General features: G+C 55.0%; 1 long non-coding RNA gene across 1 annotated transcript; it reads right to left on the minus strand.

Annotated features, from left to right (window-relative positions):
- Positions 1–19,179: 19,179 nt before the first annotated feature.
- LOC136310459 (uncharacterized) lies at positions 19,180–22,647 on the minus strand. Its single transcript, XR_010726568.1, has 4 exons — positions 22,425–22,647; positions 21,624–21,803; positions 21,281–21,511; positions 19,180–21,143 (listed from the first exon to the last, which is right to left on the minus strand). It is a non-coding gene; the product is annotated as an uncharacterized lncRNA (long non-coding RNA).
- Positions 22,648–26,247: the final 3,600 nt, after the last annotated feature.

Below are 26,247 nucleotides of genomic sequence, written 5' to 3' on the forward strand. Positions count from 1 at the left end.
GAGCACTCAGCAGTCAGACGTGGCGGAGGAGGGAGGCCATGGGCTCCTGCCCAGCCAAGCAGCCTGTGCCAGGGGCGGCGGGGCCGAGCAGCTGGGGGGGATCCAGGAGCACCTGCTCCCCGAAGAGAGGCCTCTGGTGGCCCATGGAGGGGACAGCCACCACCCCGCACTATGACACGCCACAAGCCAGATCAGCCCCAGCCCGAGTTGTCCTGGTGGGGGGGGGGTGGCCGCAAGGGAGGGGGAGCTCCTGCAGAAATGGCGAGGAACAGAGGGCAGACACGCGAGAGCCGACGTGGACGCGGAGTTTCTGAGGCACTTACATGAACGTGTCCGTGGTGACACTGATGGTTCAGTGGGAAGCCCGTTGGGCCTGACTGTACCCGGGGGACACAGCTCCCATCCATGTGAACGGTGGCCCCCTGTGGGGTTGGATAGCGCCCACACCTGCCCAGTCATCCTCCAGGGTCCTAGAACAGAACATCCCAATCCTGTACCCACACGGTGGTGATTATGTCACAAAAGATGGGTCCCCATGCTCAGCAGCTGCCTTTGGGAGAGCCTCATGTGACATGAAGAACGTAGAACTGGGTCGGCCCCTGCTCAGCAGAGCGAGTCCCACATTGACAACAGCCTCGGCCCTGGCCGGTTGGCTCGGTGGTAGAGCGTCGGCCTGGCGTGCAGAAGTCCCGGGTTCGATTCCCGGCCAGGGCACACAGGAGAGGCGCCCATCTGCTTCTCCACCCCTCCCCCTCTCCTTCCTCTCTGTCTCTCTCTTCCCCTCCCGCAGCCGAGGCTCCATTGGAGCAAAAGATGGCCCGGGCGCTGGGGATGGCTCCTTGGCCTCTGCCTCAGGTGCTAGAATGGCTCTGGTCCGACAGAGCTATGCTCCGGATGGGCAGAGCATCGCCCCCTGGTGGGCGTGCTGGGTGGATCCCAGTCGGGCGCATGCGGGAGTCTGTCTGACTGCCTCCCATTTCCAACTTCAGAAAAAAAGAAAAAAAAAAGACAATGGCCTCATGGAAACACTCTTAGCTCTTCCTCCACCCCTACTTTCCTGCACTCCGGGGGTCCCTCACCAGCAGCATCTGCTAACTTGGAGATATAGGTTCTCTGGCCCTTCCAAGACCTGCTGATTTAGAAGATGAGTGGGGCCCTGCCGTGCATTTGACAACCTTCTGGGGCGTTCTGGTGTCTGAGAGTTTGAGGGGCACCTACTCAACCTGGACACAGGTGGCGCTCCGCCTTTGAGTCACCCGGGGAACTTGGGAAAATGCCGATGCCTGGGTCTCACCCTGCCACCCCCGGAGCACCTGGTTCCTCTGGTCAGCGGTTCAGCCTGGGCTGCGAGATTTGCAACTGCTTCCCGGGTCAGAACCTGTTTGCTCAGGTGCTTGGCTCAGCGTCGCTATCTGGAACCTCAACCTAGGGCTGGAGGCTGCACCTGACACCTCACGGGCCTAACCCTCACCCCTGAGGAGTGGCCCTTGGGTTTGGGGGTGCACTGGGATCACACCTGTGCTGTGGGAAGTACTAACGGTGCCGATTCCCAGGCGCCTCCCCCAGAGACCCAATCCAGCAGGTCTGGAGGACGACGTTGGGAAGCCCCTAGTGAGCCAGTGTCCCCGGGGATTCACACGCAGGATGGGGGAACCCCTCTCTGAGAACCACACCTAGGATCCTCTGGCTCTAGTTCTATTCCTGCCATTCACCATCCACAGCCCCCCGCCCAGCAAGACACTTCATCCTCTGTGGCCTCATACGGCACTTAGGAGAGGGCCAGGGCTGTCCTGAGCCCACACAGAGATGGGCCAGGGGCGGTCACTGTGAATGGCAGGACACAGGTAAGCAATTGCTGAGTGGTCCCGGGGTCTAACAGCTGAGCTGGAGCGGAAGTCCTGAGGAAGAGGGCCCGGCAGGGGTGGAGAGAGCCCAGCATGGGTGGGCGTCGCCCACAACTCCTGGAAGCCCCTGGGAGGGTCTGGGGGTCTGGGCTAAGGGGCCAGTCCCGAGGTCTTGGAAGCCAGATCTAAGAATGAGAGCCAGATCAAGGGGGAGAGGGTCACCAGGGGCCCCTCGTTGCTGATGGGCTCCGCGACCGTTGGGACTTGGGATTCTGCTCTGCTGCCCCTGACCGCAACCGGCCCCAGCCACTTCTCCTGCTGGGGTTTCGCTTCCTCACAGGTCAAGGTCAGACGCAGCCGGGGGCCGGGGTGGGGGGGAGGGGCTCTGGGGGCCCAGGCTTCTCAGAGCTCCGGGCTCTGCCATCCTCAGAGTCACCAGATGCCCACCCCTGGCTGGAATTCACTTCTGCATTCGGGCAGGAAGAGCAGGAAGCGGCCGGGAGACAGGGCGGCGACCGTGTCTGGAACCAGTCCTTCCCCTCAGCCCGGTGCCCTGCCACGTGCGGCTCATTGGCAAACTTGGTCACGTGAGGTCCTGGCTGCCAGGGCAGCTGGGAAGTGGGGTGGCCTGGAAGAGAACCCAGCTGGCGAGGCCAGCTCCCACACTGACCGTGCTGGACTTTGGTACCTGTCCGTCCCGCCTTTTCTTAGCCACTCTACCGTGGGTTCACTCAGACCCCCAGAGGGGATAACAGGTCACAACAGGGCCTTCTGGTCCTCCCTGCCCCACGCCCTGGCCCCATAAAGCCCAGGACATTCCCCCAAGATTCTGTGCCATCAGGAGGAAAAGACAAAGGCTGGGCATCTCTCCCTCAGGCCCTGGAGGGACACATCCCTGTGCCGGGAGCCTTGATTTCCCATTGCCGCTTTAAAGAATCAAATGAGGACAGTAATACTGTGGGAATCACTGAGGGAGTCACTGAATGGCTCGGAGTCTGGCAGACGTGCCCGGCGTTGAGCCCTGACTTGCTCTCTCCCTCCCCCGTTCACCTCAGAACCAGTCAGTGCTGACCTCACCCCTGTTCAGGTGGAATCCGCACGCAGGTTCTCCTGGCGTCCGTGGCTTCCAGTGGGCACTGGTGTCCCCTTTGGCAGTTCTCTGTCCCCATGGCTTCGGCCCTCCCTGCATGCCTGCCCAGGCCTCCATTCACACTCAGGGGTGGTGGTGCCCCAGCTGTGTCCTAGGCAGCGTGGGTGTCTGACCTTGGCCGCCCCTGGGCCTCTCTCAGTCAGCACTTCGCTACCTGTCAGGAGGAGATAATGACGTTACCCCCGCTCAGGCGGGGGCCCGGAGGGAGGGCAAACAAAAGGTCCCACGCCTGGCCAACCTCAACCGCCCTGGAAGTGCCCTGTCATCAGAAAGCTTTTTCCCCCTTTTGAATGCAGAAATGGAGGGCGACTGTCAAGGACCAGGGAGGGCAACTCAGTCACAGCTTTGGTGGGCGGGGGAGAGGGACAGAGGAGGAGGGAAAGCAGGGCCTTCACTGCAGGGGGTTTCGGGAGGGGGCACCCCAGGGCACCCCAGGGGCCTGCGGGCTGAGGGGGTGTGCTCAAGTGCTTGTTTGACGAAATGCTACCGAATGACTTGCAGTGTGTCCCCCAGCCTCACGGGGGTGTGAGAAGGGACGGGGCCATGGGTATGACTCCGTCCTGTTTGTTTAGGGGTGGGGAGGGCAGAGAGCACCCACACCTGAGCCGGGAGTCTGGGCCACTGCTGCCCGTGTCTCCCTCTGGGGGTCACATGGGGGCCTCCCTGGGGGGCTCTGACCTCACTGTCGCAGCAGAGATTTTCCAAATGAGATGTATCACACAGCACGGGCCTCCAAAGGGACACCGCGCCTCCCCGCTCAGCGTGGCCCCTGGGCAGCGCCTGCCTTCCCATCACATGTGAGTGTGCGCGCAGGCGCCCAGAGCCCGGGGACAGCTTCCCAGCAGGTCACAGGGAAGTCGTCACCTCCCCACTGGGAGAGGGCTCGACAGCCTCCTTCTGGCGTTCCTGCAACTTGGGCAGAAAAAGAGGCCAAGGTGGGCCTGTGACGGGGACCACACAGCCGGAAATGGCGGGGGCAGGGCTGCTCGGACTGACAGGGAGGGGACTTGGCGTTGGATCTGAGAGAGAAGCTTTGAGAGAGGCGCTCTGCTCCTTGCCAGTCAGCAGGCGGGATGGGGGGGGGGGATATGTCCCCCCTGTGGCCTGTCTTTTCTGGGACCACCTGACCCCATCGAGGGTGGGGTGGGAAATACTGGGTTCAGACAGTGAGTGGCTTCCCACCCACCAGGGGAAAACAGCTAATTGCCAGCATGGGTTGCTGAGACATGCAGGCCAGGGATTACTTTCATAAATTATTTATAAGAATTATAAAACCGGTGCCCTGACATGATACCAAAAGTCCAACCCTGCAGCAGGGGTTCCCAAACGGGGTTCCCCGGCTCCCGGCAGCAGCATCCAGGGGAAACTTGCCAGACATGTGCATTTGGGGCCCTCCCTAGACCTACCTGTCCCATCGGACACGCCTGGGTGCGCTGTTGGGGACTGAAATAAACAAGGTGTTTTCATATCTAGGGGACAGAGGTGCTGGGCCTAACCACCCATCTCACCTGCCCAGTTAACAAAGAGCTATACCTGATTACTGCTTGTCTCACCTATGTTCTCCGGAGGAGGCTGGAAGCTAGTTTCTTATTGGTGTAAAGTTAGATCTAAATGGTATGGTGGGGGTTGTCTTTGAGTTGTCTTGGAAACAATTGAATTGCTAATGGACCACATTTTTTTCCCTGAATAAAGACGGATGCGCTTCTGGGGGCCGCCATTGCATCGGCTCAGGAGCAGTAAAGACTGTTCGCCGTGCGGTCCCCCCGAACCCATCTTTATGTATATATATCTTTAATTCTCTATCATTTATTTAACTCCGTACCTCTTCCCTTTCAAGTCCCGTTCAAGGACTTGTTGTGGCTGGACCGTGACAATTGGTGCCCAACGTGGGGCCATCAAAAAAGGGAAAGCAGAGAGGTAATGGAACCTCCCCCAGAGGTGAGCACACGAAGTAAGTTCAAGCTTTTAGAGAGTGAAGCTTTTAAGTACAGTGTGGGGGGAGAGTATAGTAATAATTTGGGAGTAAATAACTATGGGAGTACTAGGTTCAAAAGTGAGGGACCTTTTTATTTTTGTACAGATGTTTTTATTTGAGAATAAGTTGATCAGAATGAGGTAGAAACAGAGGAATGTAAATGTAAGTGCTTGGAGTATGAGAGTGACTCGGAAGATGGGAATAGCATGGCTGTGGCCATTTTAAACTTAGCGGCTCTGCAGCCCTCTGCTCCCAAAGTCTTTGTCTCAGGCCCTTGGAAATCCCTGCTCCAAAGAGCGGAAGGCTAGCCTCCCCAGGCAGGGGCGATGAGCCGAGAGTCGGTAAAGCGGCAGGGACAAGGTCACCGGTGGACTAGGGTTCCTACTGGCCTCGCAGCTTGCCCTGTCCCGTGCCTCCGGGGTGAAGCGAGCAGGCCACGGCGGAGGCAGAAGTGGTGGCTTCCCAGGTCAGCGGGGCGAAAAAGACACAAATGGGGCGGAAGAGAGCTCTGGCCAGTGCTCGGAATCCACATACAAAAGGTGTGCGGCCCCAAATACAAGGCTCCGGAAGCCGCCAAGTTTCCTGTAGCGCAAGCGCGAGAAGCCATGGCAGCCACCGCCTTGAGTCCGAGCGGCCGCCAGTGCGGCTCAGCCATGGTCCCCTCTTGGACGCGCGGGCTGCCACTCACGTGGGCGGCGAAGAAAGCGTGTCCTGCAGGTGTGCGCAGGCGGCAGACGGGATGTGTCTCACGGGTGGCGCAGACCAGGTGCACAGCACAGCCTCCTTTGCTGGAATGTGCGGTTCTTATCCTAAGAGCTCGAGGGGCAGCAGCAGAGGTAGCGCCTGCAAGGCCGGGGGCCCCAAATCCCTGTGGCTGCGGGGGTGGGGTGTGACTCTAGGCAGGCTGACCTTTATGCGAGCCAGCGGGGTTCGACTCTGCCCTGGAGCCCCAGCCCCAGGAGAGGAGTGGGAAAGTATTCCTCTCCCAGATAAGCTAAACGTGCCTTTAGGCGGGGGTTGAAATGGAGGGATTTCAGCTGCCGGTTGTAGCAGCTATTAGAATTTATGAATGATTATTTGCCCTGGCAGGTTGGCTCAGTGGTAGAGCGTCGGCCTGGTGTGCAGGAGTCCCGGGTTCGATTCCTGGCCAGGGCACACAGTAGAAGAGCCCATCTGCTTCTCCACCCCTCCCCCTCTCCTTCCTCTCTGTCTCTCTCTTCCTCTCGCAGCCAAGGCTCCACTGGAGCAAAGTTGGCCCGGGTGCTGAGGATGGCTCTATGCCCTCTGCCTCAGACACTAGAATGGCTCTGGTTGCAACAGAGCAACGCCCCAGATGGGCAGAGCATTGCCCCCTGGTGGGCATGCCGGGTGGATCCCGGTTGGGCACATGGGGGAGTCTGACTGCCTTCCGTTTCCAACTTCAGAAAAATACCAAAAATAAAATATAAAAAAAATAAAAAAGAATTTATGAATGATTAGAAGACTGCGATGCTTTTTAAAGTGTTATTATCTGACTTTCTTTAGTAAATAGAAATACTTAAGAGTTTAGGAAAATTACAAATTTTTCCAGTCATTCTCTTTCTCTAAACTCATTTTATTTCTTTACTGTTCTGTGCCTGAAATGAGAGCAAAGGGAATGCCTGTTTGGATGTGGCTAAACAGAATCTCATAAACGGCCTTTCTCGAACGTTTTCAAAAGAGTTCTGTCTAGTTTCTATACTTTTGTTCTTATCATAATAGCCCTACATAAGAATCAAGCAGGCCACATTCTAATCTCTAAAATCCCGGGTTTCTCTCTAATTTGTCTACTTTGTCTGATTCTTGTTTGTGTTTGGTCTTTATTTAATGTTGTCTAAATGGGATGTTTTAAGTTCTTGCATGCAAAAAATTGGAAATGCCGGCTTTAATATTGAAAAAATAAAATGATATCCCTACAAATTTTTAATTTTAATTAGAACTAGTATATCGCGCTATTTAAATTTAAATAGAATGGAATGTGGATCCTAAAGACTTGCTAATTTTGGCTAAACTGCTTCAAACTTCAGGCTGCTGCTGCAGCTGCAGAGCTTAAAGCAGAGTAAATTTACCTAACAAAGGTGTAGATTTTTTTTTTAATAATATAGGAAAATAATGAAAGCCACACTAGAATTTTCCAGCTTTAATGTGCTCTTTAATTTGCCTGTTAATTAATAGGGTAGAAATGTTTTAATAAATATGGGAATGTTACTTGAAAATGCATTTACTATATTTTGTTAGAAGTTAACATAAAGATAAGTATTTCTTCCAATTTTGAAGTCAAGGTATTATAAAGTGTGTTCAACAAATGCTTAAAGGTCAATTATAAATAATATAAAAGGGGGGGGAGTCATATCCTGGAACTCCTGACAATCTATTTTATCATGCTTTTTACTTAAAAAAAAAATTCTTTTGAATGCTGATGTACAGGGTTATTCAGCAGCTGAGAAAATTCTGGAATCCTACAGGAGATGCCAAACTTTTTTTCTTTTTCCTGCAAACTTCTACCCTCTTTTATTTAATCTGGCTAATAACGCTGTTTTGTCTTTTTCCTATTAGCTCCAGATATATGGAAAAAGTTTACATAGGCGAATGGGGACCCTCAAACCCCTCAGTGAGATCTTCTGAGCATGGCTTTTAAGGTCTATAATGACCAAAAGAGGAACAGAAAAGGCAGACAGAGCCCAAAAAGAGATCAGGCAAAATACCAGCTCTCGGCATATGCTCATAAAGACTCCAACACCCCGAAGAGGCTTCATAGGACTCCATCAGGGCCCTGCTTCAAGAATGGAAAGGAAGGTCATTGAGCTAAGGCCTGCCAGGCTTCTCGGCCCCCACCAGGGACATGCCTTTGCTGTGGGAAAAAGGGACACTGGAAGGTAAGCTACCCCCTCACTCCTCCAAGGGAGGGTTCAGTCTCTTCCAGCCCTGCTCCGGCCACTGTGACCTGACCTTGCCAGCCTTCTGGGGCTTGCCACTGAAGACTAAAGGTGCCCAGGGCTGTCAGCCCCATCTCACATCGCTATGGACGAGCCGAGGGTATTTCTTCCAAGTAGCAGGTAAACTGATCTCATTTCTTATGGACACAAGGGCCACTTACTATGCCTTGCCTGAATATTCAGGTTTTTATTCATCCCTCGAAGATCTCTGTTGTGGGTGTTGATAGTCTTATTTTCTGCTGCTTTGTTTAATATTTGAGTGTTTCCTTTATTCCTCTTGCCTCAATGCCCCATGCCTATTTTAGGCTGAGACCTGCTTCTAATTTAGACGAATTTACCTCTGCTACCCAGCATAGTGTATCCCCAGGTTCTCTTCACCACGCCATGGTTGCAGAGCTCCAGGGAAAGGCACCCTGGGTTCACCTCTCCAGTTCAAAGAAAACAGAAGCCCCGACTCCATACGTGCTGCAGACGGCTTTTCCAGTCTACCTGAATTGTTACCAGCTAGAAGCAGCGGTCATTGGGACTTGGACTCTAGCTGCAAAGCATGGAAATGTGACCACAACTCCAGTGCCTTGTGGACTTTTCCTGAATGTGTGTGACTCCTTCACCTTGGGACACTTCTCAGACTGAAGTGGGGTTGGGTTACATTTACAAATAATATGAAGCAATGATAGTGTCAAGGTGGACTTGGTAAAAGTACATTAACATGTTAAGGGCATTTAAGATTGTAAGAATTTTATTTTAAATCCTGTTGTATTAGTTAAGACTTTGCTTGATAATCTAATAGGCGTTAATCACTTCATTGTATTAGGACACTTGTTATAGTATCTGTTAGCATTGGCTATTTTAATTTTGTTGTTTATTTTATATTTTTCCGGTCTGCCTCCAAATCAGAACATGGGAATTCAAATGAGTATGAATCACAAAACACGAATTGAAGTTTTAATAAATACAAAAGGGAGATCTGTTGGGGACCGAAACATAAACAAGGTGTTTTTATATCTAGGGGACAGAGGTGCTGGGCCTAACCACCCATCTCACCTGCCCAGTTAACAAAGAGCTATACCTGATTATTGCTAATCCCACCCATGTTCTCTGGAGGAGGCTGGAAGCTAGTTTCTTATTGGTGTAAAGTTAGATCTAAATGGTATGGGGGGGGCGGTGTTGTCTTTGAGTTGTCTTGGAAACAATTGAATTGCTAATGGACCACGTTTTTTTCCCTGAATAAAGACGGATGCACTTCTGGGGGCGGCCATTGCATCGGCTCAGGAGCATTAGAGACTGTTCACCGTGCTGTCCTCCTGAACCCATCTTTATGTATATATATCTTTAATTCTCTGTCTATCATTTATTTAATTCCATACCTTTTCCCGTTCGAGGACCCCGTGACAGACTTGTCGTGGCTGGACCGTGACAGTGCGCCAGGGTGGGTGGCTGTGCGGAGCAGCGGGACCCCCCAACAGGGAGAAGGAGACAGGGCGCAGGTGGACTCCTCGTTCTCAGCGCCCCACCTCTGAGGGGATCCACCCTGGCTCCTGCTCTCACACACAGATGGGAGCACATCCGTCCACACCAGCTCAGCACTCCCGGAGGGCCTCTTCCTCTGTGGCCGGCAAGCTGGGGGCCCTGACCCCAGACCCCAGATCGGGAGGGAATCAAGCGGAGGGAAATGTAGGGACGTGTGGGAAAACAGGAACACAAGGTGGAGGGTGGTGGGTTAGAGAGCGGCTTTCCTCCAGCGTCAGGAGTGACAGAGGAGGGATAGATCTGAACGGAGGACCAAGTGGCCAGCCAAGCCCAGGAGTCAGCCCTTCATGGGGACTGTCAGCGCCCCCTTCACCGTTCACTCTGTCCCGATGAGGGTTCTTCACACAGGGCTGGGGCCTCAGGGGCATCGCACAGGGTGGAGGTCGAGGCCTCCAAGGCACCACCCAGAGCTCTGCAGGGGTGGGAAGCCTCCCTTGACCTCGCAGGCTGCCACCCCAGGGCTGAGCTGGATCGGGAGGGACGCGGCGGGGTGCACCACTCCTGGGGTCTGGCCCCGAGGCCCAGACAGGCGTGGGTGCTGTCCTTCACCCAGCCCTGCCCACCATGAGGGCCGTGTCTGCTCACGAGCCAGCTGCCGAGAAGCAGCTCCCAGCAGCTGCCCTGGCCCGGCCAGGTGTGCATGGCCCGGGGCGGGCAGGCAGACAGTGGTGCAGGCTGAGTGCCGCTTGTAAAGGGTAATCACTCGGTGCAGCAGGATAATCGGCTCTTCCTGGCAGGCAGACGTGATCTCATTAGCGATCACACGGGAGGTCAGGGGAGGACTTCTGCGGCCCCAAGTGGGGGAGGCAGGCGCTCAGAGGCAGAGAAGGTGCAGCATCTGCTGCAGGTGCAGATGGGGCCAAGCGCCAAGTCTGAGGAAGCACTGGAGGTAAGACGGGCAGAGAGACGGGGAGGGCTCAACAGGAAGGTGACCCATCGTCCTCCTTTAGCGAGGACAGTCCTTCTTTTGTAAATTCCGTCCTCCCTCCAAAAGTTTCCTCCTACATGTCCTCCTTTTCACTATTGGAAGACTCATCTGTAAATGTCCGTATTTGATCAATGCAAAGTCGATTCATGGTGTATGATGTGATGTATTTGTATCTAAATGAGTACTTTTTTCTTACAATGATTATTAAAAATTAATAGGCATGTAAGCATAATGACAATATAAAATATTACAAATGTTTTTACTATGCATTTATCATGTTATAGTGTATTCTTGTTGCAATGAATAAAATGTCTCTTTTATTTATGATATTGTTTTCTTCTATTTATTTTTGTCCTCCTTTTCATTATAAAAAAGAGTTGGTCACTTTATGAACAGGGAAGATGAACTCGTGGCAGCGCTCCCTGGCTGTGCTTTCTCCCACCTACACGTTGGAGCTCAGGCCACGTCCCCACCTGGAATGCCCCTCTGCCACGGACCAGATGAGCCCCCTCGGCTGGCAAGAGGTCCAGGCCACTCTGTCCTCTCGCTCCGTCCTCTGAGACCCTGAACCACCAGGGCTGGAGGGAAGAACTAGCAACACCTCAGCACCCAGGGGAGGCCTCTGTCCTGCAAGTCCCAGGGTTTCTGCTTGATTACATGCTGGCCAGTGTCTGCTGCTTGGCCCGAATTCTACCCTCCTCATCTCTTTCCTCTGTACCGGAGTTTAGTCATCTTTTTTTTTTTTTTTTTTGGATACAGAAACCACTCTGGAGATCCTGGTGGAAGCTACTTCCCAGAAAAATATCCATCAAAATAAAACGCTCTCCATTTCATCAAGAGTTCACGGGCTCTCTGAGGTCCTTCTGCGGCGCTTCCAAGCCAGTGGTTTCCATGGTGTCTGTTGGGATCACCTGGAGCTTTGTCAAAAATGCTGGTGCCCAGGCCTTCCTGGCTGGTCTGGGGGCAGGAGCAGGGATCTGTCTCAGGTTCTTCAGAGGCAACTTCCAGAACCACGCTCTGAGAAACTCAGCTGGAGTCTGCAGAGTCCAGGGGAGGAGGCAGCACCACGCCCATCTCCACAACCTACGGTCTTTATATCCCGAAGGAAGTTGCAAGCTCCCTGGAGAAGGGACCACATCACCATCTTCGATCTCTCCACGTCCGGCCCCAGTGCCGAGACCTCAGCCGGTAGGGTCTCCCTGACTGTCAAACCACTGTCGAGTCTCCCCAAGGAGGAGTCTGGGAGAAATGCAACCGAATCAATGTGGGGAGACGCTGTTTCTCCTCCTACGACCTGTGGCAACGGCTGCCTCGTCGTGATGGGATGGGATTCCATCCATCTCCTCCACGACTGCGCCATGGGGGGCCCATCTTTGGGAGAAGGGTCTTTGCACAGGTGCCAGTGGTCACCAGGGTCCCTGCCCACCCTCCACCACCCCCCAGCTTCGCACACTGTCCCGCCTCCCTGTTCGCTGGCTGGAATTTGGAATTCTAATCTAATTGACAAAAGTAACTTCCATTCTAATTACAATGGTTGGGCTTGTTCTCAGTCTGCAACCATTTTATCCTCCGTTGTCTCCTTAATTGTGCAGAGGCCTTTATAAATATGTAGATTGGGAAGGGAACAAAAGACGATGTGACCTTGGAGAAACACAGGGAAAATAGGCGTGGACCCTCCCTACCTCCCCCCCTTCTTATTATGCAGATGCAAACAGTGGTCCGGCCCCAAATCAGGAGACTAGGGGGGTGATCAGCAATCTTGCAGCCAATTAGGATACAGCCTCCTAATGAGCTGGAAGAAGTTTAATAATCAGTATTGTAGTTACCGTTTAATAATCAGGACTGTAGTTATACACGCACTGCTTGCCGCAAATTTTGCATGTCGATAAAAAGTGGCTGTCAGACCAGCTAGAAAGAGCCCACTGTAAAGCCAGTAGCCAGGGCCACTATCACAGCCGCCTGGCCCATGCAGGTTCGCATTGGATTCGGACAGTCGGCAAAGAAACAACGGAGCCAAAAGCTGGTGGGCCATCATCTTTAATCCTAGCTTGCACCCGGCGGGCAAGCAAAAACACACACTGGGCTCCAAAACCCACTCACATTCAGTGCTCACTAAGCTACTGACTTATCCGAGTTTCCTAGAATCAAAGGTTTCTAGCTCACCAGACTTATTCACCTCTGTTCCCCATCTCCTTCCTTCTCCCTGCACAAACTCTGCACAAACTGGCCTCTCACTCAACACTCGCCATCTTGGCTGCTTCTCCTGGCCTCCTCCACGTGGCCTCTCTCTGCTCTCCTCTCTGCTCTCTCCTCTAATGCTAATCTTAGGAACCGAGAGAGTGCAAACTCCCGGTCTGCCCCCATTCTATAGTGTAGAAATCAAAACCTTTAATCCAATATACAAAATAGGGAAGTCTCTAATACAAAGTCACTTATCTGGGACATGATGGGATTGTACCACCCCACATCAAAAAGGGTGGGAAAGGCTTAATCCCAAAACCAAGCCCCAGGCTATAAGGATCCTGCCTGCCCACAGCCCTCAGAGACACACATTAATATCACCTGGGCGACGGCCTCCACGTGGGCAGCGCCATCTTTAACAAAGTGAGCATAATATATTTTATCTGCCCAACACCTACTGAGGACACATTTTCAATAGACAGTGTCCAACGGAAACAGGAAAGTGCCCATGAAGGGAAGGGTTAAATGTCACTTGACATGGAGTTGAGACCTTGATGAAGAACGGAGAACGCTGGCTTTCTGAATATACCTCACTTCTTCCCTTGTACAAATGCTGCTGAAGGGTCCTCTTCAGGCTGGTTGTTCGTTGGTCGGCCAGTTAGGATCCTGGCCCTGGCACCGACTAGCTGAGACCCCCCCCTAAGTCTCCATTCCCTCCTCTCTGAAGTGAGGAAAATCCCACCTGCCCCACAGGCCGGTGCGGAAATGAAATGAACATGGAGTGTTGGGTCCACAACGGCTGCCCACACAACGTCCGTTTTCAGTTTCCTTCCTGTGTTCCGATGGCACGCATGGTAGGCGTGTCCTTGGCCGCCTCACTGACCCGCGGGGATAAATCTCTTCTCATCCCCGAGGTTTGGGGGGAAACAGCAGCCCACCGGTGCTTGTGGCACTGAGTGGGGCACACAGAGGAGTCCCAGCAGCGAGGCGGGAGCCTGGTCTGCAGGGTTGGGTGTGATGTGATTGTGGGGCCCCGTTTTCCCTTCAGAGCACCCTGGTCTGGACCGTACATGACACAGGCCGTTGTCACAACCTGTCGTCACAGCTGAATTGCTCAGGACCGCTCGGGGGTTGGGGGTCCTTAGAGGCTGCGTGGGGATGAGGACCAGAGTGATGAGGCCACGAACAGGGAAGGAGTGGGCATTACAGTTCTCATGAACACGGGGTGACAACATCTCCTGAACCCCCGACATCTCCAGCATATTACTGTCCTGCTCTGGGTAGGATCCCTGCCAGCCTCAGGGAAGGGGCACGGAGACACAGCCAGGGCAGAGCCCACACCTTTGGTCACATCTGGGGCTAGTGTTCGGCCAGTGTTCCCAGAGGTGGCTCCGCTGGGTCTGAAAACCTCGTCATTCTTTCAGACTGTGGCCCAGTAACTGCTGCTGGTGCCCCTGCCGTGGGCTTTCCAGTCCCCACCCAGAGCCCTTTCTGGGTACATAGCCTGTAAAGCAGAAGTCCCCAAACTACGGCCCGCGGGCCGCATGCGGCCCCCTGAGGCCATTTATCCGGCCCCCGCCGCACTTCCGGAAGGGGCACCTCTTTCATTGGTGGTCAGTGAGAGGAGCATAGTTCCCATTGAAATACTGGTCAGTTGGTTGATTTAAATTTACTTGTTTTTTTATTTTAAATATTGTATTTGTTCCCGTTTTTTTTTTTTTTTACTTTAAAATAAGATCTGTGTAGTGTGCATAGGGATTTGTTCATAGTTTTTTTTATAGTCTGGCCCTCCAATGGTCTGAGGGACAGTGAACTGGCCCCCTGTGTAAAAAGTTTGGGGACCCCTGCTGTAAAGGATTGACACCTGCCACCCTCCTCCGGGGGGTGAGCTCCGGGACCCAACGCCGGCCCGTCCACGGCCACGTCTTCTGGTCAGGTGGCGCCCCTCCAGCTCCGGGCTTACATGTTCCGATGCCACCTCTCTTGTTGCCTACGTCCGCACCGAACTCAAGAGCCATCTTTCCAGTGGACTTTCTGAAGGTGTCTGGTCTTGAAGAAGACGCGGCCTCGTCATCTTCCAAGGAGTAGCCGTGGATAGTCCTTTCCAACATGGACCAGGGAGTATTTGAGGGAATGTCTCCAAGTGGGGAGTTGGCCACCAAAGCCCCCGCTCTCCTGCTTGGTGATTTCATATCAGGCGCCCAGGGTGTCAGGGCTGGTGGGAAGAGGTCACTGGCTGAGGAAGAGAGTGTTTTCCTGGCTAGTGCCAGCGTGAGTTTTGGCTCCTGGCCGTTGACATAATCTTTTTCATGCCCGGAGCCTGCCAGGGAGGGCATGTGTGATGAAGATGGGGTGGTAGTGGAGGGAGGGGTGGGTGGGAATCTTCCTCCGCTTGCCTTTTTTGGAAGCAGAAGAGAGGGCTACACAGCTGTTGCTGCTTTTGATCTTTACATGCTGAGCAAATCGGAGCTGAGTCATTTTAAGAGTTAATCAGCAGTTTTCACATTCTTTTTCGTGGTCAGGCACCTGGGAGAAAACTCCTGGAGAAAAAGGTCAACTCCATAGATGCTGGAGAGATGGGGTGGGGGTGGGGTGGGGATAGTGACACAGTTTTTCCATTGCAAACCACAAAGATATGATCTTCTGTTAGCACAGGGAAATGCTTAGCAGCCATGATATTAAAGGGAGGGGGAAGCAAACAAAAGCTGGCACGGACCCACCAATTAAAAGTGTGTAGAAAGGGCTCTAAGTACGTCAACAAAATATCAAAAGCCATCTCAAAGCTACGGCACCGGGCGGCCGCCCTTCCAAATTGCTACGTTAAGGTTTTGAATTGTCCTTGTAAATATTAATTAGCGATCTGGACCAATAGGTCCAGGAGGAGGGTGGCATTCCCAGGGGCTAGCCGAGTGTTTCACGGACATTTGGTGCTTAGGCCATCTCCCAAGAGTCACTGAGGCTACCTCTCCTGGTGCCTGGGGTGACCCATCTTGAAGGTGACCTCTCGTGGGGTGGATTTGGAACGTTCTCCAAGACGGGAGGGTGAGTGCGGGGGAAGCATAACTATGTCCACAGTCAGCCACAGCCCGTGCTCCGAACAACCAAACACAAGGCAAGGGACAATGTGCCAGGGATGCCCATCTGGGTCTGGGTGGACAAAAGTCTGCGGTCCCCGTGCTGGTCTCTGAGGAGTAAGCAAAGGGCCTGGGTATGGGAGAGGAGAAAAGCCTCCCTCAACTGCACTGTGGGAGCTGTTTCAGAAAAAAATAACATGCAAGCCCTTCCTAGTCCCAAAACGAATTTATTAGTTATTATAAGCATTGACATGGATCCCGTTCACGCACCCGGTCCAACTCCGAACAAGGCACCCTTAGAATGCTTGACCTCGTCCACCCCCCCACTCCCCCGGGGTCCCGGCGTAACTCCCTCTTTTCCCCACCCCCGCACCGCACCCACGGAATGACAGCCATCCCTTCTTGGTGTGCTGGGCAGGGAGACAGTGTCTCGGAGGACACACCCCTGACCCTTCCCTTTTCGTCCTGTCTTCACACCCAGCCTTCTCCCCAGCGGTCAGGTGACGGCAGCCATACTGCCGTCGCTTCCAGAGAGTTAGAGTGGAAATGAAAAACAAACCAACCAACCAACAAACAAAGAAAACAAAACAAGAAACAGACCCTGTGCTTTAAAAAAAATCCAAGACAGCTTTTGGTACACATCAAACAAGAAGTCCAGGATAAGCTTCGAGTTTGTGTCTTCATTATCTCGAGAGGAAGACAGAGAGTGTCCTCTCCTGAAGTGTGTGGGGGGGGTGTATATAGTCTGGGGGAGGGCAGGTGGGTGAAGCTTGGGGAGGCTGGGGGAGGGGTGGGGGACAGCAACTTGGGGAGGGAGTGGTCTGAGGTAGGGTTGCCAGACAGAATAGAGGATGCTGATTAAAGCTGAATTTCAGAGAAACGACGAATACTTTTTAAGTGTAAACAGGCCTCGGATATCGCATGGTGGTGCTGTGGACGAGAATGCCTCCCCATAGGTTCTGGGTGAAACTGGACCGCGGGGAAGCCCCACCCCACCCTCCACAACATTCTCCAGCTACTATGACATGCCAGACCCTTGTCCACAGAAGACTGGTGTCCCCCTGGCATCAGAAACCACCATCCCGATATTCTTGCTTTACAGGAGAAACACCTGCGACCCAGAGGGCTCAAATCAATTGCCCGGGGTCTGTGCAGTTGCCCCCCCTTGGTCAGTGGCGGGTCTGGACTCCCACTGAGACCCAGGGCTCCCGCTGCAGCTCTCTCGGAGGAGGCCAGGGGATGCAGCCCTGCCCTCCTGGGCCTGACCCAGCTCGGGTCCTTGCTGCTCAGATGAACACCAGAGCAAGAGCGACTCACAAAAACGCACCGCTGGGACCCTGCAAGCGATGGAATAACCCACATCAAGCAGGCTTAGGCAACAAAGAAGAAAAAAGAAAAAAAAATTACGTCTATAATCCATCTCTGTGGGGTGGGAACGATTCCCACCTCTTTTATAGAGGAGAAGATGGAGGCGGAAGGCGGTGGGGATGTATGCCCAAGCTCGCCAGGCAGATGACCAGGCTGAGGGGCGCTCTCGTCACGGGCCCGCAGCGGCAACACCGCCGGTCTGGGAGCCTGTCGGAAATGCAGAGTCTCGGGCCCCTCCTCGACTCCTGATCGGGGGTGCCTGCGTCTGCTCTAACCCGGTCCCGGGCGACTCATCTCAGCATTCCGGTTTGGGACAGGTGCCCCCAGAGGACTGTCCCCTGGTCTATATGGGTTTGTGGGACAAAGTTTCCTGCCGCTGTCCCAGCACCCGGAACAATGCCTGGTATGTCGTGAACAGATGTTCAATATGTAGGGGTTTTTTGTTTCTTTGTTTGTTTTTTGTGGCAGAGGCAGAAAGAGTCAGAGAGAGGGACAGACAAGGACAGACAGGAAGGGAGAGAGATGAGAAACGTCAATTCTTCGTTGAGGTTCCTTAGTTGTTCATTGATTGCTTTCTCATATGTGCCTTGATCAGGGGGCTATAGCAGACCAAGTGACCCCTTGCTCGAGCCAGCGACCTTGGGCTCAAGCTGGTGAGCCTTGCTCAAACCAGATGAGCCCGTGCTCAAGCTGGTGACCTCGGGGTCTCGAACCTGGATCCTCCACATCCCAGTCCGATGCTCTATCCACTGCGCCACCACCTGGTCAGGCAATATGTGTTTATGAAGTGAATGAACGACTGAATCTGGGTATGTCCGATTTGGGTTCCAGGCTCCAAGCTGCCCTGAAGACCTTCCTTCCCCTGCATCTCTGTGGGTTTTCTGTCTGGGCTGGTACATCTTGTTGGAAGGTGGGACGGGATCGGGGGAGGTGAAGGGTGCCTTGGGCGTGGGAATGACTCACGGTTTGGGATTATCTCCTTAAAGGTCACATAAGTCCCCTGCTGGCTCACATCGCCAAAACCCCTGAAATCTTGCAATCTCCCAGAAAGCAGCCTCCATCCCGGCCACATTCCTCCTGTCTCTTGTCTCCCCTTTGGTCCTTCAGACAGACCTTCCTCAGCTGGAGGCACAGAGGCTGCTGTTCTGCGGGGTCGGGTCGGTGGCTCTGTTGCCTGTCACATTTCCTGGGGGTGGATTTCAGCGATGTTTCTCTAGCGCCTCCAGCCTGGACGGCGAAGGTTTTATTTCTGTTCAGTGGAACACCTTCAAAGGCCTCTCCCTGAGCTTTTGAGGGTGGTGTGGAGCATTTGAAACATTTTATGAGAATTGTTATTTTATATATATATATATATAAATTTTTTTTTTTTCAAGGAGGAATTCTTCTCAGCCGAGTCTGGGACCGTCCCAAAGGAGACAACCAGACATCTCCAGGTAGAAAGAGCTCCCTGCTGCTGTTCTTGGGTAAAATCAAAGGGAAACGAGCTGCTGTCACCCCCCTATGCGCCTGGCCTGACCCCAGCCTTTCATGAGCGGCGGCCGCGGGGTGGAGGCAAGGCACAAAACGGGCACAAGCCCCCCAAAGCAAAAGCTTAAAACGAGAACCATTTCACGAGGACAATGCTCATGTCTCCTTTCAACTCTCCCCGAGAACAAATGGAGGTCTTTTTTTATTTTTATTTTTTTCAGTGGGCGGGAAAGACTGGATTGGAGCTTTCATCCTCAGAGGGCTTTATTCTGGGAACCTCTTCCCTCACCTCCTTTCATGATCTCAGCTCTTCTTACAGGCTGGGGGGCCAGGTGGAGGACTGAGGTGGGGATCTATGGCCCAGGTAGGGGGACCCTTGGTCTCGGGCCTGTGTGGGGTTTGGAGGATGAGGAAGGGCCTGCTTTTACCTCGGCAGAGCAGGAGAAGACAAGGCCAGAGACTCAAGGGCGCGGGTACCCACCCATGGCTGAAGCTGTCCCCTCTGCAGTGTGCAGTCACAGGGGTTCCCCTGGCAGCTGGGCGGACATCTGGATGCTAAAATAAAATACTGCTATGCAGCCCGCACAGCAGCGCGACTCTGGGTCCCTGCACCTCGAGCAGAGCCTACCAGAGGGAAGGGAGCAGGGGCAGCTGTGGTAGCCACAGGCCCTTCCAGGCAGCCCAGAAGGGGGGGAGGGGGGAGGGGGGGCAGGCGGGATGACTCAGCAGAGGCCCAGGATGACTCAGTGTAAGTAAGTTTCGGGGGTGGGTGCAGGGTCAGATACTGCTGATCACACCGGCAGCAGCTAAAACGCGCTCACGCTCGCTCTGCTCAAGGGGCTCCGGAGGCAGCAGGAAGCTGAGCCCGGGGTTCAAGTACAAGACTGTTCTTCCCTTGGGAAGGAGCCTTGACACCCAAGGTCGGGTGGAGAGGTCAGCATGGCCCCTGGCTTCCGTGTCCCGGTGCCAAACCCACTCCTTCTTGCCTCCCGCCTCCCAACTCCACAACTCGAGGAGCCGCTAAGTGGACGTCATCACAGCGGGAGGAGGCACGGAAGGCCGTCCCTTGCTGGGAGCCCAGGCTCCTGGCCAGCTGCTTCCTGTCCCTGCTCAGCACGGAGCAGATGGACACCAGGGGTTCCCCACAGCCGGCGGGAGCCATGGGATGTGGGGGCAGGGGCCAGTGAAAAAGCGGTCCACGAGGAGGCGGTCTCTCGGACCAGCGACTGGAGGGGCTACATGGGGAAGGGCCCTGGGAAGCCCTGCATACAGCCACCCTGGGGAGCAACGCTCGTTCACAAGCACCCACACTACAGAGGGACGAGGCACTGTGAACCCCCAGAACCACACTAGGCCAGAAGGCAGTTCCCCAAAGGAGGCCTGCGAAGCTGGCCCGAGAGCTGGAGTCATGTCCCCGTGCGGCCTACAACTGAGAAGCCTCCAAGCCGGGGGTCCTGGTGTGCAGTCCCAAGCATGCAAGGCCACCAGGCTGGCTCCCCTGATGGCCCCTAAACCCAGGAGGGCCTCACCTGGGCCACGTGGCCCAGTGCACCCAGCCCAGGGCCTGCCCACCATGAGGGCTGATGGACAGCGGAGGGAACAAAGCTGAGGGCAGGGAACTAGAAGAGGCCAGAACGGCGTGCAGCGATGTCGCCTGGGCTCTGAGTAGCCTGGAGGTGCTTTCCTGAGCCAATGCTCCCTGCGGATCTGGGTGCCAAGCCTCTAACGAACCTCGGACTATGCGGCTTTGGGGGCGTGACCTCCCGGTGCCCCGCCTCCTCAGCTTGCAGGCTTATTGGGGAGCAGGTTCCGGTGTCTCACAAGGAGACCCAGGGCGGAGGTTTCCACTGTGAGGCTGTGAATTCTGGGGGAGGAGGAGGGATCTTGCTTCTCACCACGGCCCTTGGGGCAGGCCACTCGTCTTCTAGTCTGGAGGAGGAGACGGTGTGGCAGGTTAATACGTTCTCCTTCCCTTTCTTTTATTTCTTTGTTTTTTTAAAGAAAAGCAGCAAAAACTCATTTCTGAAGTGATGTCTCACCGAGAATTCTTAGATATGTATATAAACCAGACGGAAGCCACGCTGCCTGGTTGCAGCCGGGTGTGGGGGTCAGGCTCAGGCCAGGGGTAGAAAGCCCCCCTGATTGCTCCTCCTTGCCCCTCCATGGAGCCCCGGGGTGCGGGTCACCCCAGTTTGAACATCCCTCTGAAGGCCTGGAGCTCTCTGGAGCTAATTCCAACATGGGAGCCAGAGCTGCCGGCAGGAGGTCTGACCCTGAGCCGCCCAGAAGCCTCATGCAGGCCCCTGCAGGTCCCTGGAGCAGCGGCCCTTGGGTGCATCCACACAGGGTCAGTGGTGCAGGACGGTAGGGGACCCCCCTCCAGGCTGCTGGGTTCCCAGTTCTCTGCGTCCCTGCCTCCTGGTTCCTCCTCAGCCACCTCCCAGCCTGACAAGCCCTGGCACAGAGGTGGTGGCTGCCCCCGCGCCCCCCCCCCCCCATGCACAAACCCAGGCCGGCACACCCTGCAATTACTGCTGCTGTTTCCCTGGCTCTCCCGCGAGCCTGTCCACCTCCCGCCTCTCCCAAGCTAATTGCTGGGTTCACTCTTCTCCATTTCCATGCAACGTGAAGGCCCGTCCCTCTCAGCCCCGGCGCGCTGGCTGTTTCAGAAGCTGCAGAGGGAGAAAAAAAATAAAAGAAAATAAAAAATAAATAAAACGGTTTTTGCAAAGCATTTCTCTTAGCCTAGAAGGAGAGAGCGTTTGTGGGCCAGCAAACCAGCACGTCTTGAACCGAAACATCCACTTACTTGGAGGACCTGAGACTTTGTTACAGCGCCGTTCCTGGTCCCGTGGGTGCAGGTGGGGCTGGACAGTTTGCAGGTCTGACCGGCGGCTGGGTGACAGTCTGCAGGCCTTGGTGTGAGGATGCGGGTCTGGGAAGAGCACAGTGGAAGTTGGGAAGCCAGGACTTGCTGGTCAATTTGAAGCAGGTTCCTCATTGGCAGGGTGTGGGGGGGACAGGCCCAGGGCCTTCCGGGCTGCAGTGAGGACCAGAACGGGGGTGGGCTTGGGTTTGGGCCGGAGAGGGTCTGCCAGGACTCTCAGGGGACCCGGGGGCCCTCCCTTCCCAACCCGCTGAGGAAGTATCACCTTCTTCTAATCAAAGGACCCTTTCGATTCATTCTATTCATTCTAGAAACACTGGCTGGGTACCGATGGCGTGCCAAGCCCAGCGAGGCCCCATCACGGCCTCAGGACGCTTCCTTTCTGCAGGGAATGGGGTCAGAAGAGACGCCAACTGGAGGCAAAACTCAAACGCGGACTGCGGTTCTACGGAGAAAAAATAAGGCGGGAGAGGGAGACAGTGAATGCCGCCAGGTGTGGGGGGTGTGGTGTTAAACCCAGTGGCCCTTCGGCTATCCAAGGGCCCCTAGGGGACTTCAAGAAGACCGATGATTCATAAGAGCCAAAGGTATAAGGTCTTGATGACAGAAGGAAAGGAAGCAGTTTCCCAAAGTGCAATGGGAGTGTGAACCCCTTTGTCACGGGTCTGGTTCTTCCTTTGCTCGACTCCTAGGAGCTGCATGGTGGCTGCCGTGGGGGGCCAGGCCAGGCTGTCCCAGGGCTGGCAGGCGTCAGAGAGAAGAGACCCACTCTGGGGCTGTGTGATTTATTGTCCCCTTGGTCATAGGGTGCCTTCCTGGTGCTCTGTCCTGCTCTAGGGGAAGATGGAGGCTGTCCCAGGCTCCTGACCCCTCCAACTAGAGAGAATGTGACGACACATGGCCTTCTGTCCCTGCAGCTCTATGGGGTCCCTGCCATGGCAGAAGACACCAAGAATCCCCAGAGCCCGAGCCAGGGGGAGCCCTAGCAGGTGCTTTAAGCCACGACTGTTCTTATTTTTTCAGGTTTTTTTTTGTCTTAACTGGAGTCCCAGGGGTTAAATCTCACCTTCACCTGGCAAAGGAGCTCCTTGTCCCCTCTTGCCATGATGTCCCCCAAGGAGGCGGCCTTCCCCTCCGTGCTCGGGCCGCCTGCCCAGTGTGTCTCTCGAGGCCTCTGCTCCTGTCTGGTCAGGTCGAACCCAGACAGAGGTGGGGCGGAGGGAGGGAAACCAAGCCAGGAAGCAGCAGAAATAGCTCTCGGGGGTAGGAGGGCGTGGTGCTCATGCTGGGCGGCTGCTCGTCCTCCCGGGCCAAGGGGATTTCTCAGAAGCAGGCTGCTGTCCCTAGGAACCTGTCTTCAGGGAGGTCCCCGCCCCATTGCAGCCTCTGTTTCCGTTTACTGTTCTCTACTTAACTGCTGGGAGGGGACAGCAACGTCCCGTAGGCTGTCGCAATGTTGCCCCTCAAGAAGGGGGAACTGACCAGAGGGCCCCATCATTAGCCTGTGTGGTGGCTTCGGGGAAAGAGAGAAGGACCCCGGAGAGCCGGGCAGGGTCCCCCTTCCCACACGCACCGTCCTGAGCTGGGTGCCACCACCCACCTCCCTGAGGATGAGTCCAGGGCCTCCCACGGGCGTGGGCGGTCCTCCTCCTCCTATCAGCCGGGTCCGAGACCCTTCCTCCTGAACCTCTCCAGGAGGGCCGGACCCCTCCTCAGTTCGCCACCCCTGCTCCACCCAGACCACTGGAGGGCTGGCAACCCAGTCTCTCCAACACTGGCTGGGGTCCTGGCACCCGGGGAGCTGCTGTTTGGGGTCAGACTGGTTGGTCCGAGAAGTTTGGTGTGGGGTTCAGGGTAGGTCACTGGAGGGGAGTTCGGCCCTGCTTTCGGCTGCTGCATTAGGCGGGTCCCCTGCTTGCCCTGAGGGCGCTGGCAGGTCTTCCCACCCATGTCCTGTCCCCTGCTGGCTGCAGCCCCAGTGACCTCACCTGACAAGAGTGGCAAAGATAAGAGTCACACCTGTGCAGGGGGGCCAGGTGAGGATCTGGGGGCCGCTGCTTGTCACCAGCGATGACGTGCCTGTTGTTGCCAGATGACAGGGATTTGGCACCACTGAACGTCCATGGAGGTGACTTGCCCAAGGTCACCGAGCCAGCAGGGGGCTGGCCACACGGCAAAGAGCCTGCAGGAAATGGTCGGGACTAAAAAGCCTTGGTTCCCAGCCTCCCTCCGCGGGGGACCTTTCTGAACTTGACCTCACCACCCAGAAATCGATGAGCAGGAAGGCTGTTAAAAACCACCTCCCGATAGAGCCCGCCGCTGGCCAGGGAGCAGAGGGATCCGCTGGTTTCGCGGCCTGCCCACAGCCAGGGCACTTAGGGCTGCTGGTCCACAGTGGGGTATGTCCAGGGGCTTCAGACAGACCAGGAGGGGGGCAGGGCCGGGCCTACAAGGTTATGCACACACGTCTCAGCTCCCTGCTTAACAAGGCACATTCCTGGAGGCAGGGGGCGTCCTCCTTGATGGCTTCCCCTCCAGAAGAGACCCCTCAGCTCTCGGCGGGGGTGGGGTGGAACACAAGGGAAGTGTGAAAACAGCTTCTGACGCCAACTGGGGTCACACCTCCACAGGAGGCCTTCCCAGGAGGAGGCAATGCTTCAGCCAGCCTTCAAATCGCAGGCCTCCCGCAAGCACCGTTACAGATGGGGCTGGACCCCAGAGTGAGGGGCGGGGGCTCTCCAGGGGAGAGAGGTTTTGGGGAGGTGGGGGGGGTTTGCAACAATCCAGCCCGTCCACAGTGCTGCTGAAAGCCTCGGCCAGGAAACCGAGGTCAGGTCTCCGAGAACCCGACAAGCAGCATGTCCTAGAATGAAAATCAGATGATCTTTTCTGGAATTAGTGTACTGTAGGTTACACTGCAGTAATATACAACTGATCTTGATGACTGACAACAAAGGGCTTCTTCCTTGCTCAGGGCACATGCCCTCGCAGCGGGACGGACTGTTGTCTCTCCAGAACCTGGCAGTTGGGGCAGCCACCACCTTGAACTTGGCCGGCCGGCTTCCGTGCCAGAGGGCAGGAGACCTCTGACGGGTCACACACCAGCTTTCAGATGCCTCATCCTGGAAGTGTCACAAGTCACTTCCACTCCCGGGCCAGAACTAGTCCCCTGGCCCTGCCGAAACCCTTTCCAGCCCCACCGGGTATCCGATCACTGGGCGGTCACAGCACTAACAACCAGCACCCCCTGCTCCAGTTCACAGGGTCCAGACCACACCCAGCCAGGAGACCCCTTCCTCTCCAGCTCAGCCTGCCTGCCACCACAGAGCCACACAACAGTCGCACTGGGGTATGTCCATGGAGGTCAGAGCGGGCCTGCTGAGTCCCCGGGCGGGGCCACCACAGAGAGCTTCGTGTTTGAGCATTCGCTCTTGAACTTGAGAGCACAGGCTCCATAGACTCAGATCTCCAGGGATTAATCAGCTTTCTTATTTTTAAAAGTTATATGTGTTATACACATATAACATGTATATATACACACACACACAATACAATGTATACATGTTTTGTCTATGAATATATGCAAATAAATACAAGAAAGGTCTCCAAAGACCTCAAATTTTATATGTAGGTTTATATAATATACAGTAGTATATAATTTATATATAAAATATAATATATATTACATATAAATATACATACATTATGTACACACATATATATACCTTTATATATATGTGTGCATATATATACATATATGTGTGTGTGTGTGTGTGTATATATATATAAAGTGATCCCTGTAGCTGTCCTCTGGGGATGGCTTGACGCTCTTGAGAGAACCTGTACTTCAGGAACCATCACCACCCTCACCCACGGGACCTACGGGTCAGTCAGTGGATGGCCGAGGTGCCCTGGAACCTTTGCTCCGGGCTTGGCCTCGGCGAGGCCCCAGGACGGGAAAGCTGTGTGGTGTCCCAGCTACCACAGGGAGGTATGGACGCCTGTTCTCTCGGGGAGGACTTGAGGCCCTGCTGAGTGACACTTGCGGCTGGACTCTGGAGCCTCTGTTCACATTCTGGTCCCACTGAGATCAGTGCCCTCCGCCCAGCCTGACACGGCTGTCCCATCCCCGCGGGCATCGGGAGGAGAAGACAGTGCGGGGACCCTTGTGGTGCAGAGTGGACCACAGGGACAACAGGTCAGATGGGCCGGGCTTGTGACCAAATGACCTGGTTGCCGTGGTGTTTAGAAGGTGATTTCCAGGCTTCTGTCGCCGTCCACATGGACTGCACCCCTCGGCCTCCACCGCAGCCCAGCCTGATGGGCCCCAGGACGCGACCTCTGGCGCTATGCATGCTGTCCCCAGAGAGCTGTCCTGCCTCTGCCTCCGGGGTCCCCACTCTCCTGTCAGCTGTACCTGCTGCTGCCCCAATGAGGCCCTCTGCGACTTCCATGGGTAATGGCCGGCTTTGATAGTTCAAGAGGGGTCTCAGCTGGGCCACCTTGTCTCATCAGCAATAAACTCCTCGAAAAAGGCGGGAGGCCACTCGGCGTCCTGGAAAAGATGCTGGCCTCACAGGAGCTGGAGTCCACTTCCAGGGTCACGTGACCTCACCAGCACACCCCTTGCCTCGCCTAGAAAACGGGACATTCCGTCTACTCGATGCATCCGGTGGTGGTCGTGAGGATTGAGATAATGCAACTCAAGTGGCAAATGCTTGTCAGCTGCTGACGCTGTGACCCAAGGCCTGACGCTTACATCTGCTCCTACTCATGGGACACAGCTCTGGGCATACAAACAGGCGCTTACTCCACACGTGTGCTGACCGACGCAGCAGGCTGTGGCCTGTGGAGGGGACACAGGCCAGATTCCGCTGAGGCAAGGGAGT

Source organism: Saccopteryx bilineata, chromosome 7, assembly GCF_036850765.1.
Source record: "Saccopteryx bilineata isolate mSacBil1 chromosome 7, mSacBil1_pri_phased_curated, whole genome shotgun sequence".
Taxonomy (NCBI): Eukaryota; Metazoa; Chordata; class Mammalia; order Chiroptera; family Emballonuridae; genus Saccopteryx; species Saccopteryx bilineata.